Consider the following 14,711-nt stretch of genomic DNA (forward strand, 5'->3'; position numbering starts at 1 on the left):
GTTTTACATGTATTTTAAATTCCTTTTTTCACAGTAATGTCTCTTTTCCTAAGAAACTTGCATTTTGAAAATGTTGTGACATATTACATTAATTGAATATATAGCCACAGAAACTGGGAGAACCTTTTCAACTACACTGGATGCATCTGAGCAGGCTGGAGGCTCCATGCATAATTTCCAACAGAAAAAGGGAAAAAACCCCACCATTTCTCATTAAAAGCAAGATCAGTAACACAAGAAAGCAGCAGTATCACTATCTTTCATCCATTTAATGAACTCCTGTCATTGCAATTCCAAGAGTTTTTGAAAGAGAAATCTCAACCTGACAGGCTATTCCAGTTTACAGTGAAGCTCTTGATGTCCCCTAATTATAGATCTTCATGCAGTTATTATTTTGGAGCATGACTATGACATTAAGGTATTCACATGAAAACACAAACCTGCATTAGGTAATTATGTATCCAGGTTCCTCCTTCCTTTCTTACTGGTTTTCATTTTGAGATGCTGTGGCAGTGTTCACAGGAGTCTTAGGACGAGGGAAGAGATGAGGCTCTGACTCCATGTTTCAGAAGGCTGATTTATTATTTTATGATATATATTAAAACTATTCTAAAAGAATAGAAGAAAGGATTTCATCAGGAGGCTAGCTAAGAATAGAAAAGGAATGATGACAAAGGCTTGTGACTGACCAAGACAGTTTGGACAGCTGGACTGTGATTGGCCATTAATTAGAAACAACCACATGAGACCAATCACAGATGCACCTGTTGCATTCCACAGCAGCAGATAACCATTGTTTGCATTTTGTTCCTGAGGCCTCTCAGATTCTCAGGAGGAAAAATCCTAAGGAAAGGATTTTTCAGAAAGTATCATGGCTACAAGACACCTCTGCAGTGATGTGTTTTCAGCTGACCCCACTTTCTGTCCCTGTGTGAGGTTGCTCTTTCCATGCAGAGGATGCAGGAGCAGAATCCACACCTCAGCTGCACTTGCAAGGCTCCTCAGTCTCCTTGGAGTGGCCACAGAGAACTCCTTCACAAAAACACCTTTTAGGACCGTCAGGCTCAGATGTTTTTCTCACCAGTTTCCCGTGAGACGCTGAAGTTGAGCTCACAGGTCCCTGTAGCCCGGTGGGGTGATCCCATTCCTGTCCTCCTGACTTCTGTCACAGACATCTTGCATGGAAAATCCTTTCCTTAGGGTTTTTCCTCCTGAGAAGCCTCAGGAACAAAATGTGAACAATGATTATCTGCTGCTGTGGAATGCAACAGGTGCATCTGTGATTGGCCCATGTTGATTGTTTGTAATTAATGGCCAATCACAGTCTAGCTGGTTTGGACAGAGAGTCTGAGCCACAACCCTTTGTTATCATTCCTTCTTATTCTATTCTTAGCTAGCCTTCTGAGGAAATCCTTTCTTCTATTCTTTTAGTATAGTTTTAATGTGATATATATCATAAAATAATAAATCAAACCTTCTGAGACATGGAGTCAGATCCTCGTCTCTTTCCTCACGCTGGGACCCCTTGAACACGGTCACACCCTTCCACTGCTCCCCTTGTGCTCTCACCTCCTGCCCCTCTGTGGCCTCAGGGACAGCCCAGCATCAAAAATATCCAACCCCAGTAACAATGCAAAAACGTGTGTGGTATTTTACTCATCTGGCTGGTCCAGAGTCACTCCAGTGCTGGTGGCCTGCAGAGGATCCTGTGGAGCACAGGGAAGGGATGGGAAGAGGGACAGGGCCACAGGAAGGCAGCTGTGACACTCACCTGCCTCCCTGAGAGGCTGGCAAGCAAAATTCTGAATTGTGCTTTCTCAGAGGATGGCCAAGACAAATGATACCTCAGCAACATAGCTATATTTTAAGCAGTCATATCTAAATGAAAAATAACCTGCAGCCTGCAAGAGCTTGGTGAGAAGAGTTTCAATTTTGGGTATGAGCCTGGCAATGAATGAGCTGTTTAGAACCTTATTGACAGCATTTGCATAGACATGGTGCTTGTGAGATTGCAGTTTGTCACTCGCTGTGTACATGTAGTTTTTTCTTTTAGATCTGTGACAAAGTAAAATTATGAAGTGATAAGTTTCCAAAGCTTGTATTAATGATGGGTTGTGTGAATTCATCTTTGTACAGAGTGGCCTCCTTAAATATTGAGAATGCAGAAAACTAAAGAGCATTTCTGTAGGTCCCTTCTCCCAGTTCCATCACATAGTTAAGTTTAAACTGTCCAAAACCCTCTAGGCACACTGGTGAGGTTTCCCTGCATGAAATATCATTATTATACATGGTGTAATAGAGAATGGCAGCCCCCATTTTCATAACAGAAAAATAGAAAATATGCAGCCCGCATTTTCTCACTTAAACACAAAGTATTTGATTCCTTTACCCCGGTATTAGTCAGTTGCTAGAAAAGTCACAGAAACTTATTTTTTTTTATTGCTTCATGCACTGCCTAAACACTATTTCTTCTCACCTCATTTTTTGTGGCGAAGCAGCATCACCATCAGCAGTTTTTAGCAGATGTATCAGAGGACTTTTATCAGGGAAGCTTAGGAAATGAGAGAAGAAAAGGAAAATAACAATGAGAAAGTAAATCTGAGTTTGTCTGGTTGTAATATATTTTGTTGGTGACAGGCCATGTTACTCTTTAGCACTCTCAGAGTCTAAAATCTGAAAACATGGGAGGATGAACTCCAGTCAGAAGCTGCTGTTGGCATGATTGTGGATGTTTGGCACAAGGTCACTGGGACACATTTTGTATTGGTGGCTTTCATTTGACTCCTATGCTTATAAAATGCTCATAATCACAACAGGAAAGATCCCATACAAGTAAAAATTGTAATTACTTCCTTTTTCTAGAATCTGTGGTTGTGCTAGTTCAGATTTTCTAATCCTCAGCAAAACAAACTTTCCCTGTCAGTGAGATAAGCTCTGGGTTCACGCATGGCAGGGCTTGTGCACTTGGAGCACCCATTCCTTCTCAGATTGCTTCACTTGGCATGAAAGCCTTTGCCCAAGGATGGATAGATTTTCCAACATCTACTGGAACTATTTGAAATAAAAAGATAATTTCTAGCATTTAACAATATAAAATTATAACCTAATTATTTATAATTCCCTTTTTATATTTATGACACTATATTAATAATGAAGAACTCATTTAGTGTTAATATGGATGTTCTAAAGTAGTATTTCCCCTGTAATTTATTGCTCATTAATGTATCATTATTAGAAGGTATTTCCCTCTAATGGTTTAGTGTTGATATAAAACTGAGGATACAGATGAAGTTGAGATAAGAATTTACCTTTGCAGCTAGCTGAAGACAGAGTGAAGGTTATTTTCATAGACTGATTTTGCAATTTGAAAAGGGATAAGTAAAGAGCAAAATCTAATGCTTCTCACATGTGCCTGACACTCCTGGTAGAGACACAAAGGGATCAAACCCCATACTGACCCTGGAATGAATCAGTGCTGTGGAACACACAAAATAGTGGAGCAATTAAATTTGCATTACAGTTTATATACAGTAGCTCATAATGTCAACAGAAGTTACTGAATTTAAAATTCTATTTATTTCCTCTGAAGTTTAACGTAATAGAATCCCACATTTTCAGCGAGTGATTTGGCTAATTTATCTCTCATTGATGTCCTCTTCCTTCCAATGGCATCCACTTTGTCACCTTTGTGAGGGATTCAAAGAAGTCTTCATTTGTTTTTCAGTTCTGCTGTGACCATGGCCATGTTCCAGCAGACTATAATGGACCTATGTTTTAGCAGATTAACTGAAATACAGAAATGAGTATTACTTTTTCCCTGTATTCAACTAGTTGTTCTGATATTGCTGCAGTTTTCCAAGCCAAATCCCCTACTGTTAAGCCCTGGCTGAGTGGCTGTGCGAGAGCAAGTTAAATCCTTCCACCTTTTAATGGTATTATTTCAGACAGGTTTTAAACCTTTCCAGCTATTTGTAGTGCTCTTTTCACTAAGTGAGGAACCAGGATGATTTCCTGTCATGAGAACAATGCTGCTGTCCTGGGCGTCTCAGCCTCTGAGGGTCAGTAAGAGCTGCGAGCAGCGGCTGCTGCAGAACCCAGGGTGTTTCATAGGAGCTGTGAAAGTGCTCAGAAAGGGCACAGCACAAAGCAGCAGCACCTGGGGCAGCTGTGGGAGCCAAAGGCAGCCTCAGGTGTCCCCACGGGGACAGGTGCTGTGAAATCTGAAGGGTCAGTGAGTGATCACAGCGTGTGGAGCAAACCCATCACTGATATCCCTGGGAATAGCTCATGCCTGGCTTTTAAACAGCACCAGGAGCACTCAGAGTTTGTCAGGAGGGACACTTGGTCCTGCCAGGTGCCAGGGCTGTTCTCCACACTGCCATGGACCAGTGGATAGCTCAGCATTCCCTGTGTCCCCCCACAGAGCCCTCAGGCTGCTTTTGGCCCCCAGTGCTGGTCTGGAAGTTATCCATGCTGCTGACCCTGCAGGTTATCTGGGTGTAACAGCTGAGCTAATAATATCAGTTGTAAGGGATTTGTCAAGCCCTGCCCATGCATTTGTAAGCATGCTGCAGGGCTGGGATACAGGGCCACACAGGATCTTGCAATGCATTCCCAGCAGAGAAGAGTTTCATGGCCCACTATAAATGACTTATCAAATGCCTACGTATCATTTATATCTGTGTGTTTAGTATGAATGGCTTGTTAGACACTTACACTTTGTCAACAACCTCTACAAATGCATTTACTTTAAGTGTTGTACATTTCATTATAAATGGCTTGCAGAACATATCTATAACCTTGATAACTCCATTCACTTTGTTAGTAATGGCTCCTTGAACACTTAAAGCATAACAATAGCCAAAATGCATATAAATATTTCATTGCAAATCTATTGTTACTTATTTATAACATGCTCACCAAAAGCATTACAGGATATTTATTAAACATTTATAGATTATTTTTGCTACAACTAGTATGTGATACAAATGCATTATTCATCTCACAGCAAATCATTGCTGGACATCCCTTAAAAATTAAGTTGTACCAGGAGGATTTGGGGTCTGTAGAATTCGCAAAGATTAATTTTAACCACGTGCAACTGAGATTCAGCTTTGTGTTTATTTCTGTTGAGTTAAATGAAAGAAGAAATTAGTAAGCAGAAAAACAAAGACAGAGTGAGGGAATGATTGCCCTGACCCCCCTGGCCATTTGCCATGCTCTGTCCTCAAGGTCTGCCAGTGGCTGCACACCAAACTCTTGGGACTGCAAAAGCTTCTTTCCTCACAGATGTTCTGGCGGGTTGAATGGCATTTTTTTCTGGAATTAAGAATTTGGAATGAAGGTTGTTCTCTGTAGCCATAGTTTGTATTTGATCTGGATTTTTTTTCTGCTAGTTTCCAGTGCCTCAAGCTCATTCAGTTCCTTGAAGAATGGGCAAAGTGCACAAATTCCTGTGCACACGAGCACATGTGAGTGTGTGAATTTTGGCAGAGCAAACAAATTTGGATATTTGGGGTTTTATCCCAGTGTTTCATCTGATGCTTCCAGTCTACAGACAGGAATCAGGAGATTTTTAGAATTGTTGCTATTTTATAGAGAGGCCAATCTAGGATTTTGATTCAGGTGGCATTCGTACAATGGTTCAATAATGCATATGAATTTTTCTTTCTACCTCTGCTTGAATATTCAAGCGTAAGAGCCCATCTCAGGTTGGTGACAAGATGCTATCAGCATATATCTACCTATTCCCTGACACATCTTCCTGTAGCACTTTGCTATTCAATAACTGTAAATAGATGGGGTAATTTAAACTCTTAGCTAGCTTTCAGGAGAGCTGGATTCCCCCAAAGCAAGCACATCCTTTTACTGAAATGACCATGACTATATGAAAGGCACAGTTTTATACCTGTTAAATTATTCCTTGTTTTTTCTTTTAATGCATCTATCCATCTATTCTCAGGTAACAGTTCTTCATTAATAATGTCTTTGTGCTACAGGTTGTTTTTCCTTTTTTGTTCTAAATTATTACCCATTTAATTAATTTTCCTCTAATATAAAGGGAGGATAGAGTTGAGTGTTTCTGCAAATGGGGGCGTGTAAGTAAAGAACAAGGATAATATCTCAAACTCATTTTCTCCTGGTCTCATGGTGTTTGCAGAACATTTGATTTGATGCTAATACAGCTGGGTACAACACCACTTCATTTCTTCAGGGGAGGATGTTAAGATATCTATGAAGTGGTAGAAGTACCTGCTTTTATTTGGTACTCAGTGTCTCCATTTCAAACTCATGTAAATATTGCAGATTTGCCTTGTTGTGCCACTGTCACACCCTATAGCACCCAAACCTCCTGGACTGATGGAGAATGGGGTGTGTGGGGCAGAGTTCCCGTGACACCAGACCCTTCTCTGACCAATGTGTGTCTGCATTTTGTGTTTCCCTTCTCACCAATGTTTATTTTGCAGTTCTGGAATTATTTTGCATTGTCCCGTGGTAGAATGAGAAAACCTGTTACCACTGAGGAGGGAAATTCAGTAAACACGTGGCTGCACAATTTGTGCTTTCTCTGTAGAGCTACAGAAGCTCTGCAGGAATGTTGGAAAACCTGCAGTGCCTCACCTGTGTCTGTGTCACTGCTGCCTCCCCTCAGGGCAGGGACAGGCCAGTGTCACTGGGAAAAGCCACTTCTCCATACCCTGCTCCACTGACTTACATTAATGTCGCACACATCTTTTATGGAAAATCCTTTCCTTGGGATTTTTCCTCCTGAGAAGCTGGGAGGCCTCAGGAACAAAATGTAAACAATGGTTATCTGCTGCTGTGGAATGCAACAGGTGCATCTGTGATTGGTCTCATGTGGTTGTTTCTAATTAATTGCCAATCACAGTCAGCTGGCTGGGACAGAGAGTCCAAGACAGAGCCTTTGTTATCATTCTTTCCTTTCTATTCTTAGTCAGCCTTCTGATGAAATCCTTTCTTCTATTCTTTTAGTATAGTTTTAATGTAATATATATCATAAAATAATAAATCAAGCCTTCTGAAACATGGAATCAGATCCTCGTCTCTTCCCTCATCCAAGAACCCCCGTGAACACTGTCACACATCTGGATCCAGGGGAGCTTGGGAAGGGACTTTGTCACTGGACTTTATTATTGTGAAGCTGTTTAGCTTTGGAGGGGATATTTGTTTCAAAATTCTTCTCACAGCCTGTTTTCTTAAGCATGTAACAGAAGCAGCACTTTGTAAGAAATCTTTAATTTGGCTTTCAGTATTTCAAGCGCCTGTTTCAGTGTTTGTATTTTGGCCATGAGATTCAATATGAATCTAATAACACAGCCTGGCACAATTTGTTGCAAAAATCTATTGGTACAATGATCACTTTTAACAGGTGTTGTTTCTTCAAAAATCACTGAACGCTGTTAGATTTTTTTTTTTTTTTTGGCATTTTCAAATGCTCATTAGTGTCTTCCTCAGGGGTCTGAGACGGTCATTATTAAAGAATGAGTTCTCAGGAGAAAAAGGCTCTGCTGCCAGAAGCCAACAAGTGACAGGAGTTCAGCAGTTGCTAGGCGAGTCACTTATTGAGGTGCTGCTTGGATAAATTAGCTTTCAAAGTCTTAAGCTGAACATGTAAAGAACACAGATGTCATGTGGCATATTCTCCAGAGGTTGAATTTAGGTTCCACTGCCAATTTTAAAAGGAAGGAAATGTCAGCTAGTGTAGAGCTGAGGTTGAGGGTTTGTTGCTTGTGCAAATTCCACTGACATTGACATTAACTGACTCTGGAAGATAAACTATGGATCTGCTCTAGCTGTCCATGATTTCATTTGTATTGCTTGTTAGGTCTCCAGTTTGTTCCAGCACAATACCAATTTGCTCCAGTTGACTTGACAAGCTTTTGTTTTGTGCCTCTTATTTCTCTGGAGATAATTTATAAACCCAGCTTCATCCCTTGTGTGACTGCACAAACAGACAGGTATCATTTCTGCTGTTTGTCAGCACTGGGAAGTGACATAATATTGAAGCAGTAAGTAGACAAACCTGGATTTTAGCAATGTGAGATTTAGACGTGAGTATCTGTGGTACGACAAAAATTTTAAACCTCAGAATGGTCATAGATATTTTATTTTTGAAGAGAATATTTTTCAAACACAGGGATGTTTTTTTTCAAAAATCTCCTTTTTTACTTAAAGTTTTGCTTTGTTTTTTACCTAAGCATAGGTTTTATTTAGATAGAGGAGTCTTTTGAAACTCTTTTGTAAACGAAACAGTTTTCTTATAACAATGACAAATAAACCTCTTAGTGTTGTTTTGAACTCGCTTGAACCTGCTGCTGCATCCCTTCCTTCTCTGTTCTGGGCTTTGTCCAGCTCCCACCTTAGTCAGTGGGAGATGTCACATTTACTTAATTAGGAGCTGGACCATGCCTTGCCACCCCCACCAATTGCTGTTTTAATTGAAAGCATCCCCAGAGCTGCTTCCACCAGCGGTGTTCATTTGTGTGGCGTTCTCGAGAACAAATCATTGTGGTTGTTTAATTAAGGCAATATTGAAATAAAACCTCCTTTAGGAGTGGCTGGGGGCAGCCTGTGCTGAGCCCTGAGCAGACATTCACAGTGGCACGGGGTCAAAGTCCTGCTGTGCTCCCTGTGGCACTGTCACCAAGCCAGCCCGTGCTGATGTGCAGATGTGTGAATATTTCCTGTATTTTCCATGGCTTTTAACCCTTTTGCTCTGGTTTTCATGGACTCTTGTGACGGTGTTCACAGGGGTTCTTGGATGAGGGAAGAGATGAGGATCTGACTCCATGTTTCAGAAGGTTTGATTTATTATTTTATGATATATATCACATTAAAATTATACTAAAAGAATAGAAGAAAAGGTTTCATCATAAGGCTAGCTAAGAATAAAAAAAAAAAAAAATTAATAACAAAGGTTTGTGTCTCAGACAGAGAGTCTGAGCCAGCTGACTGTGATTGGCCATTAATTAGAAACAACCACATGAGACCAATCCCAGATGCACCTGTTGCATTCCACAGCAGCAGATAACCATTGTTTACATTTTGTTCCTGAGGCCTCCCAGCTTCTCAGGAGGAAAAATCCTAAGGAAAAGATTTTTTATAAAAGATGTCTGTGACAGACTCTGAAGGGATCTGGCCTGTCTTGAGCACTAGAATCCCACATTTCCCACATCCAGGCTTGTGCTTTGCCTGGACACAATAAAGCAGCAGCGGTGTCTGAGTCACATCCAAATGCAGCACTCCTGTACAGCAGTGTCTGGTCTGGATGCAGCTGCCTCTTCCCCTCAGTCTGTACCCCAACAAAAGCAATTTGAATGTTGCTTTTCATCCTCCCAGGTAATCACAGACCCAAGGCTGCAACCCAGCGAGCAGCAAGGAAGGAAAACCTATTCCAGACTCCACAGAGGTCACCTTTTTGATAAAAGCACAAAACAGCTAATTAAATTAATGTAATAATTGTACCTAGCCAATTACCTACTTCCTACCTGTACTGTGGTCTTAATGAGCTGGGCTAATGAACTATAATGTAATTAATACCTGGGGAGGGAGGGGGAGGAATAAAAGAAATGGTCATTTTCATATATGCCAGCCTCTTTTGTAATAGCAGGGGGGAAAAAACTTCAAGACTGTTGAAAGCAAAACGTTTAGTGAGGAAGAGAGTTTTCAAACTTGAGTTCTGCTGAGGCCCTGCTTGGAAGTCTGCACCTGAAAAATATCCCTGCCATTACAGAAATACTTAAAAAAATACTCATTTATGTTTTTCTGAGACCTTTCTTGTAATATCTGTGAAGGAGAAGGATGATTTAAAGAAAAGTGCAGATTTAAGGTGTCCTTGAGGAGTAATCCTGCAGAAACCTATCCCACCTTTCTGGTGTACTGTGGCAGTGTTCACAAGGGTCTTAGAATGAGGGAAGAGACGAGGATCTGACTCCATGTTTCAGAAGGTTTGATTTATTATTTTATCATATATATTACATTAAAACTATACTAAAAGAATAGAAGTAAAGGTTTCATCAGAAGGTTAGCTAAGAATAGAATAGCAAAGAATGATGATAAAGGTTTATGGTTCGGGCTCTGTGTCTGAGCCAGCTGACTGTGACTGGCCATTAATTAGAAACAACCAACATGGACCAATCCCAGATGCACCTGTTGCATTCCACAGCAGCAGATAATCAATGTTTACATTTTGTTCCTGAGGCCTCCCAGCTTCTCAGGAGGAAAAATCCTAAGGAATGGATTTTTCCATAAAAGATGTCTGTGACAGTGTACCACAAAGGCTGTTCGGGGTTGATCTGATTTTGCCATTGGGTTTGTGGCACATTTGGCCACATCCTGGCCAGCAGCCTGTGGGAGCAGTGGGGGGCTCTTGGCAAACACAGCGCTGTTCCAAGGCTCTGGCTTTTGTATCCAGTGGGGGACAATGACACAGGTTACTGAACCTGGTGATGGAGCCTTCGTGGGGAGACTGCTCCAGTAAAGTACTAAAAGGCATAGGGAGAAAGTAAAGTAAAACTGAGACTCCTGCTGTGAAAATTCAGGATTGTTTTCTCTGAATTAAGTTATGCTGAAGCTATTAGGGAGGCAGTGGAATGGATTCATTAACTGTACCATTCTATAGAGCTGCTGGAAAGCAATTCACATTTCAACTTTAGTATCTTAAAATCCAGCACTGGCTTTAATTATTAATAGGCTTCATGCTATTATCATTTGCTTGCATATATACATTAATCATTACATGGGTTTGCTAATTTTTTTGTTTTGTTCAGAAATAAAAAATAAATGGTGACAAGATGCTCAGAGCCCTCCAGAGAATATGTTCCCCTCTGATGGGCAAGTAACATCTGCGGGCATTTCACTGGCTTAACAGCATGTCTGTCAGAAACTTGGTGATTCAGAAAATTTACTAGCACTCACCTAATGATTAATTAGCCTTCTCTGTAAGGAATGGGGTCTCTTCATTATGCACATTGTCACCAACAGTTTCATCTGTTTGCTGTAACACGTATGCTGGAGATTTAATAAGTGGAATTCCAGTAGTCAAGAAATGAGTTCAGGGTGTTTTAGTGAGCAGAATTGGTGTTTGGCCCTAAGGAAGACTCAAAGAAGTCTTTTTTAGGAAGTCTTCAAAGATTTTTGTCAACACAGGTCTGTGTGGTATTCTAGAAAAACTGTGTTGTGTGAATAACAATACTGTAGGACACTAATTTTAACTAAATTTAGTTGGCTAGAAACACTCTATATTAGATTAAAGACAGAGATAGGAATTATTTTAACAGAAATAATAATTCATTTGTGTGTAACATGGATTATCTGAAAATGTTTTTTTAAAGACAATCTTATTTGTAAGGCATGTTAAGCGTTCCACTTGGCAAACCCTGGGCATAGTCCTGTGTTTCATAAGGTCTTCAGCTGTGAGTACAGGGTCTTTATTGTGCTGAAGGAAAAGGTCAAACTGACACTTTGGGATTTAAACCAAAATAATTTATCACCTGCACATAGATAAGGCAAAGATTTGTTCTTGAGGGTGAATACATCCAAATCTGGATGGATGAAAATCCATGCTTTGTTAATTATCACAGCAGTTTGAACTCTAACTTTGAGCAACTCACAGCACCTGTGTCACATGAGCTCCATCAGGGTTGATTGCTGACACCTGGTGAGGGTCCTCAACACAATGCCTCTACCTCAGGTGTGGGAAGCACATATAATGGGTGGCTGTTAATTGGCAAGAGAATTGCCCTTTGCTGTAACTACCTGCAGCTGTAACTACCTGAGTGCCCTCGGGCAGAGCAGGCAAAGGCTGTTGGACCTGCTGTCCCTCTGTCTCCTCCTGGAACACTCTGTGCTCTGAGAGATGATTGTTGGCCATCTTTGCTTCTCTTTTTCCTCTCACCGTGGAGGGAGGGGATGTGAGCTCCCATTTACAAGCAGCAGCAGCTGTAGGAGGAAGACATGTCCAAGGTAGGCCTGGGGTTTTGGGAGGATTTTTTTGTTGGTGTTATTATTAGATGACGGAGGGAAATTTTGCTGTGCTGGAAAGCTGAAAGGCTTTTTATACGCCTTGTGTCTGTGTGTGTAGATGAATCCCCAGCCACATTTGCTGTTCTTGACAATGTTCTGGTCACCTGCAGTCATCCCCCATTCCATCATTTCCTTCTGTGCTTCTTAAAATGGCATAAACAAGCAAGGACATGGTTTAATATGTGTGTCTGTAGCTGGGGATCCAAGGCACAGCCTGGTTCTGCTCTAAGGGATCAGAACCAAGATCTGCTGTAAGTGATCAGAACCCGGTGCTGAGGTAGCATTTGAATCACAAGACAAGAGTCCACATGGTCTCTTTGTTTGTCCCATAACTGTCTCAATTTCCTCTGAAAATGAGAAAAAGAACTACACAACCTCTGTATAGAGAGCTTCTCTAGAGCCAGCTAAACTGACCATGAGGTGACCTCCTTCTCCTTGGTGGGGGATAAAGGAGAGACTTGGGGGTCATCCCTTTCACCCCAGTGATACTGGGGGCACTGCAGCCTGCCTTGCTGGGGTAGGGAAATGTAGTGGAGGCTTCAGCCTGGAACAGGACCCAGACTTGCAGAGGAAGCTGGAGTGGTTAAAGATTAGGTATATTTAGGGTGTGTTTCCCTTTTCTAAATTCAAGTGCTAAGTTGACTGGTTTATTGGTTGTTTTGGGTTTGGTTTCTTTTTCAAAGGGTAAGATAAAATCATTCTCTGCTATGAAATTTATATGTTCAAAAACTTTCATGGCAATTTTTTCTCTTGTATCAGGTTTGTTTGCAGGAGAAATCTGTGCTGTTGGTTGTAGGGTATCTTGTGTTTTTTTTCTCTTCATATATCCAATAAGGAACCAGAGAAATTCCATGTGACTTGCATATCTAATTAAAACTATTCAGCACAGCTTGAATTTACAATTTTGATTTCTTACAGTAATCTGCTTGTGAACAATCTAGAGGCAAGGAGTTATTCATAGAAACTGTTGAGTAAATAATTTTCAGATAATGAAAACATTCAAAAAAGTCAAGATAGTTAATTAGTGAGCAGGAGAAATTAAATTAATTGAATGAATAATTCATAATGAATTATTTGCCCAGCTCTATTTTACATAGTGTGGAAGGTCTGAAGAAGAGCCAGTGTTTGAATTACCTCCAAATAGAAAACCACATCTCTATTTCTGCTGTGTTGAGGTTATTTATTGATGTGTAAAAACAAGCTGGGTGAGCCAGTCTATTTAATCATCTTACTCTTTTTGCTCAGTAACGTGAGTCATGCTGGATTTGAGACCATAGATGCTTTGCTTGCAAATGTGCATTAGGGAATATGTGTTACAGGGTTCTTTGCTTTTCTTTTTTTTTTTTAATAAATTTAAATAGTGTGAGAGAAGCATGATTAGAGCTGAAAATGCTCTGTAAAAGAATTAAATTAAGTATATGCTACTGTAGCAATGCTTGCAGTTGACATATGTCACAGCCTTGGCAAAGTAATTGTGGGTAATTTCATTTTGCTGCTGAACAGAACTGTGTCCAAAAGATTCTTTGGTGGAGCTGAATTTGTTTGCTTGGGGCTGGAGAGGGGTTTGTGGCTGCTTTCTTTGCTTGTTTGGTTTTTGAGGTTTTTTTCCCCTTTACAAAAAGGGAAAGCTTTGCTTCTCTCTGGCAGGTAGGAAGGGAAGTTTAAATGGCAGTTTAAAAGTGAAATATCGGAAGCCTAAATTAGCATTGAAGAGCTGAATGTGGGCAATGAGTGTTGAGAGCTCACCTGTGTGTCCTTCTGCCCTTGTGTTCCCTCCACAGTGCTATTGGGAAGCACAAAATCTCTTATCATGGAATGGTTTGTGTTGGGAGGCACCTTAAAGCCCACCTCATTTTAGCCCCCTGCCATGGCAGGGACACCTCCCACTGTCCCAGGCTGCTCCCAGCCCTGCCCAGCCTGGCCTTGGGCACTGCCAGGGATGCAGGGGCAGCCACAGCTGCTCTGGGCACCCTGTGCCACGTTCTCTCCACAGTCGCAGGGAGGAATTTCTTCCCAGCATCTGATCTAAATCCACCCTTCAGTTTAAAGCCATTCCCCTTCACTCCATGAGCAGTCCCTCCCCAGCTCTCCCAGAGCCCCTTTAGTCAGGAAGGGGCTCTGAGCTCTCCCCCCTGGAGCCTTCCCTTGTCCAAATGAGCACCCCCAGCTCTCCCAGCCTGGCTCCAGCCCTTGGGGCGGCTCTGGGGCTCCTCAGGACTCCCTGCAGCAGCTCCACACCCTGGTGCTGGGGTCTGGATGCTCCTGGTGGGTGTGAGCAGAGGGAGAATCCCCTCCCTCCTCTGGTGCAGCGCTCAGGGGAGTTCTGGGCTGGCAGTGCCTGTGCTGAGCACCCCCAAGTCCTTCTGCCCAGGGCTGCGTAACGGCACTGAAAAGGCTTTCACTGTGATTTCCATTCCTTGTAAAGCCACAATGAGAAAACCAAACTCTGATTCAATGTCTATGGAGAAGTGAATACAATAATATACAATTAGATAGGAGCCACATCTACTCTGAGTTGGAACTTCTGGCCTTGAGGAAACCTGGTTTGAGATGGAATGGTGCAGCAATGAGATGAGTCTGATGCAGGAATGTCCCAGGGAAGTTTGAATTTCTGTTATCATCTCTGTGGAGAAACAGGCATAGATTAAGTGATCTGTTGGCCCACG

Source organism: Ammospiza caudacuta, chromosome 17 (assembly GCF_027887145.1).
Source record: "Ammospiza caudacuta isolate bAmmCau1 chromosome 17, bAmmCau1.pri, whole genome shotgun sequence".
NCBI classification, from domain to species: domain Eukaryota; kingdom Metazoa; phylum Chordata; class Aves; order Passeriformes; family Passerellidae; genus Ammospiza; species Ammospiza caudacuta.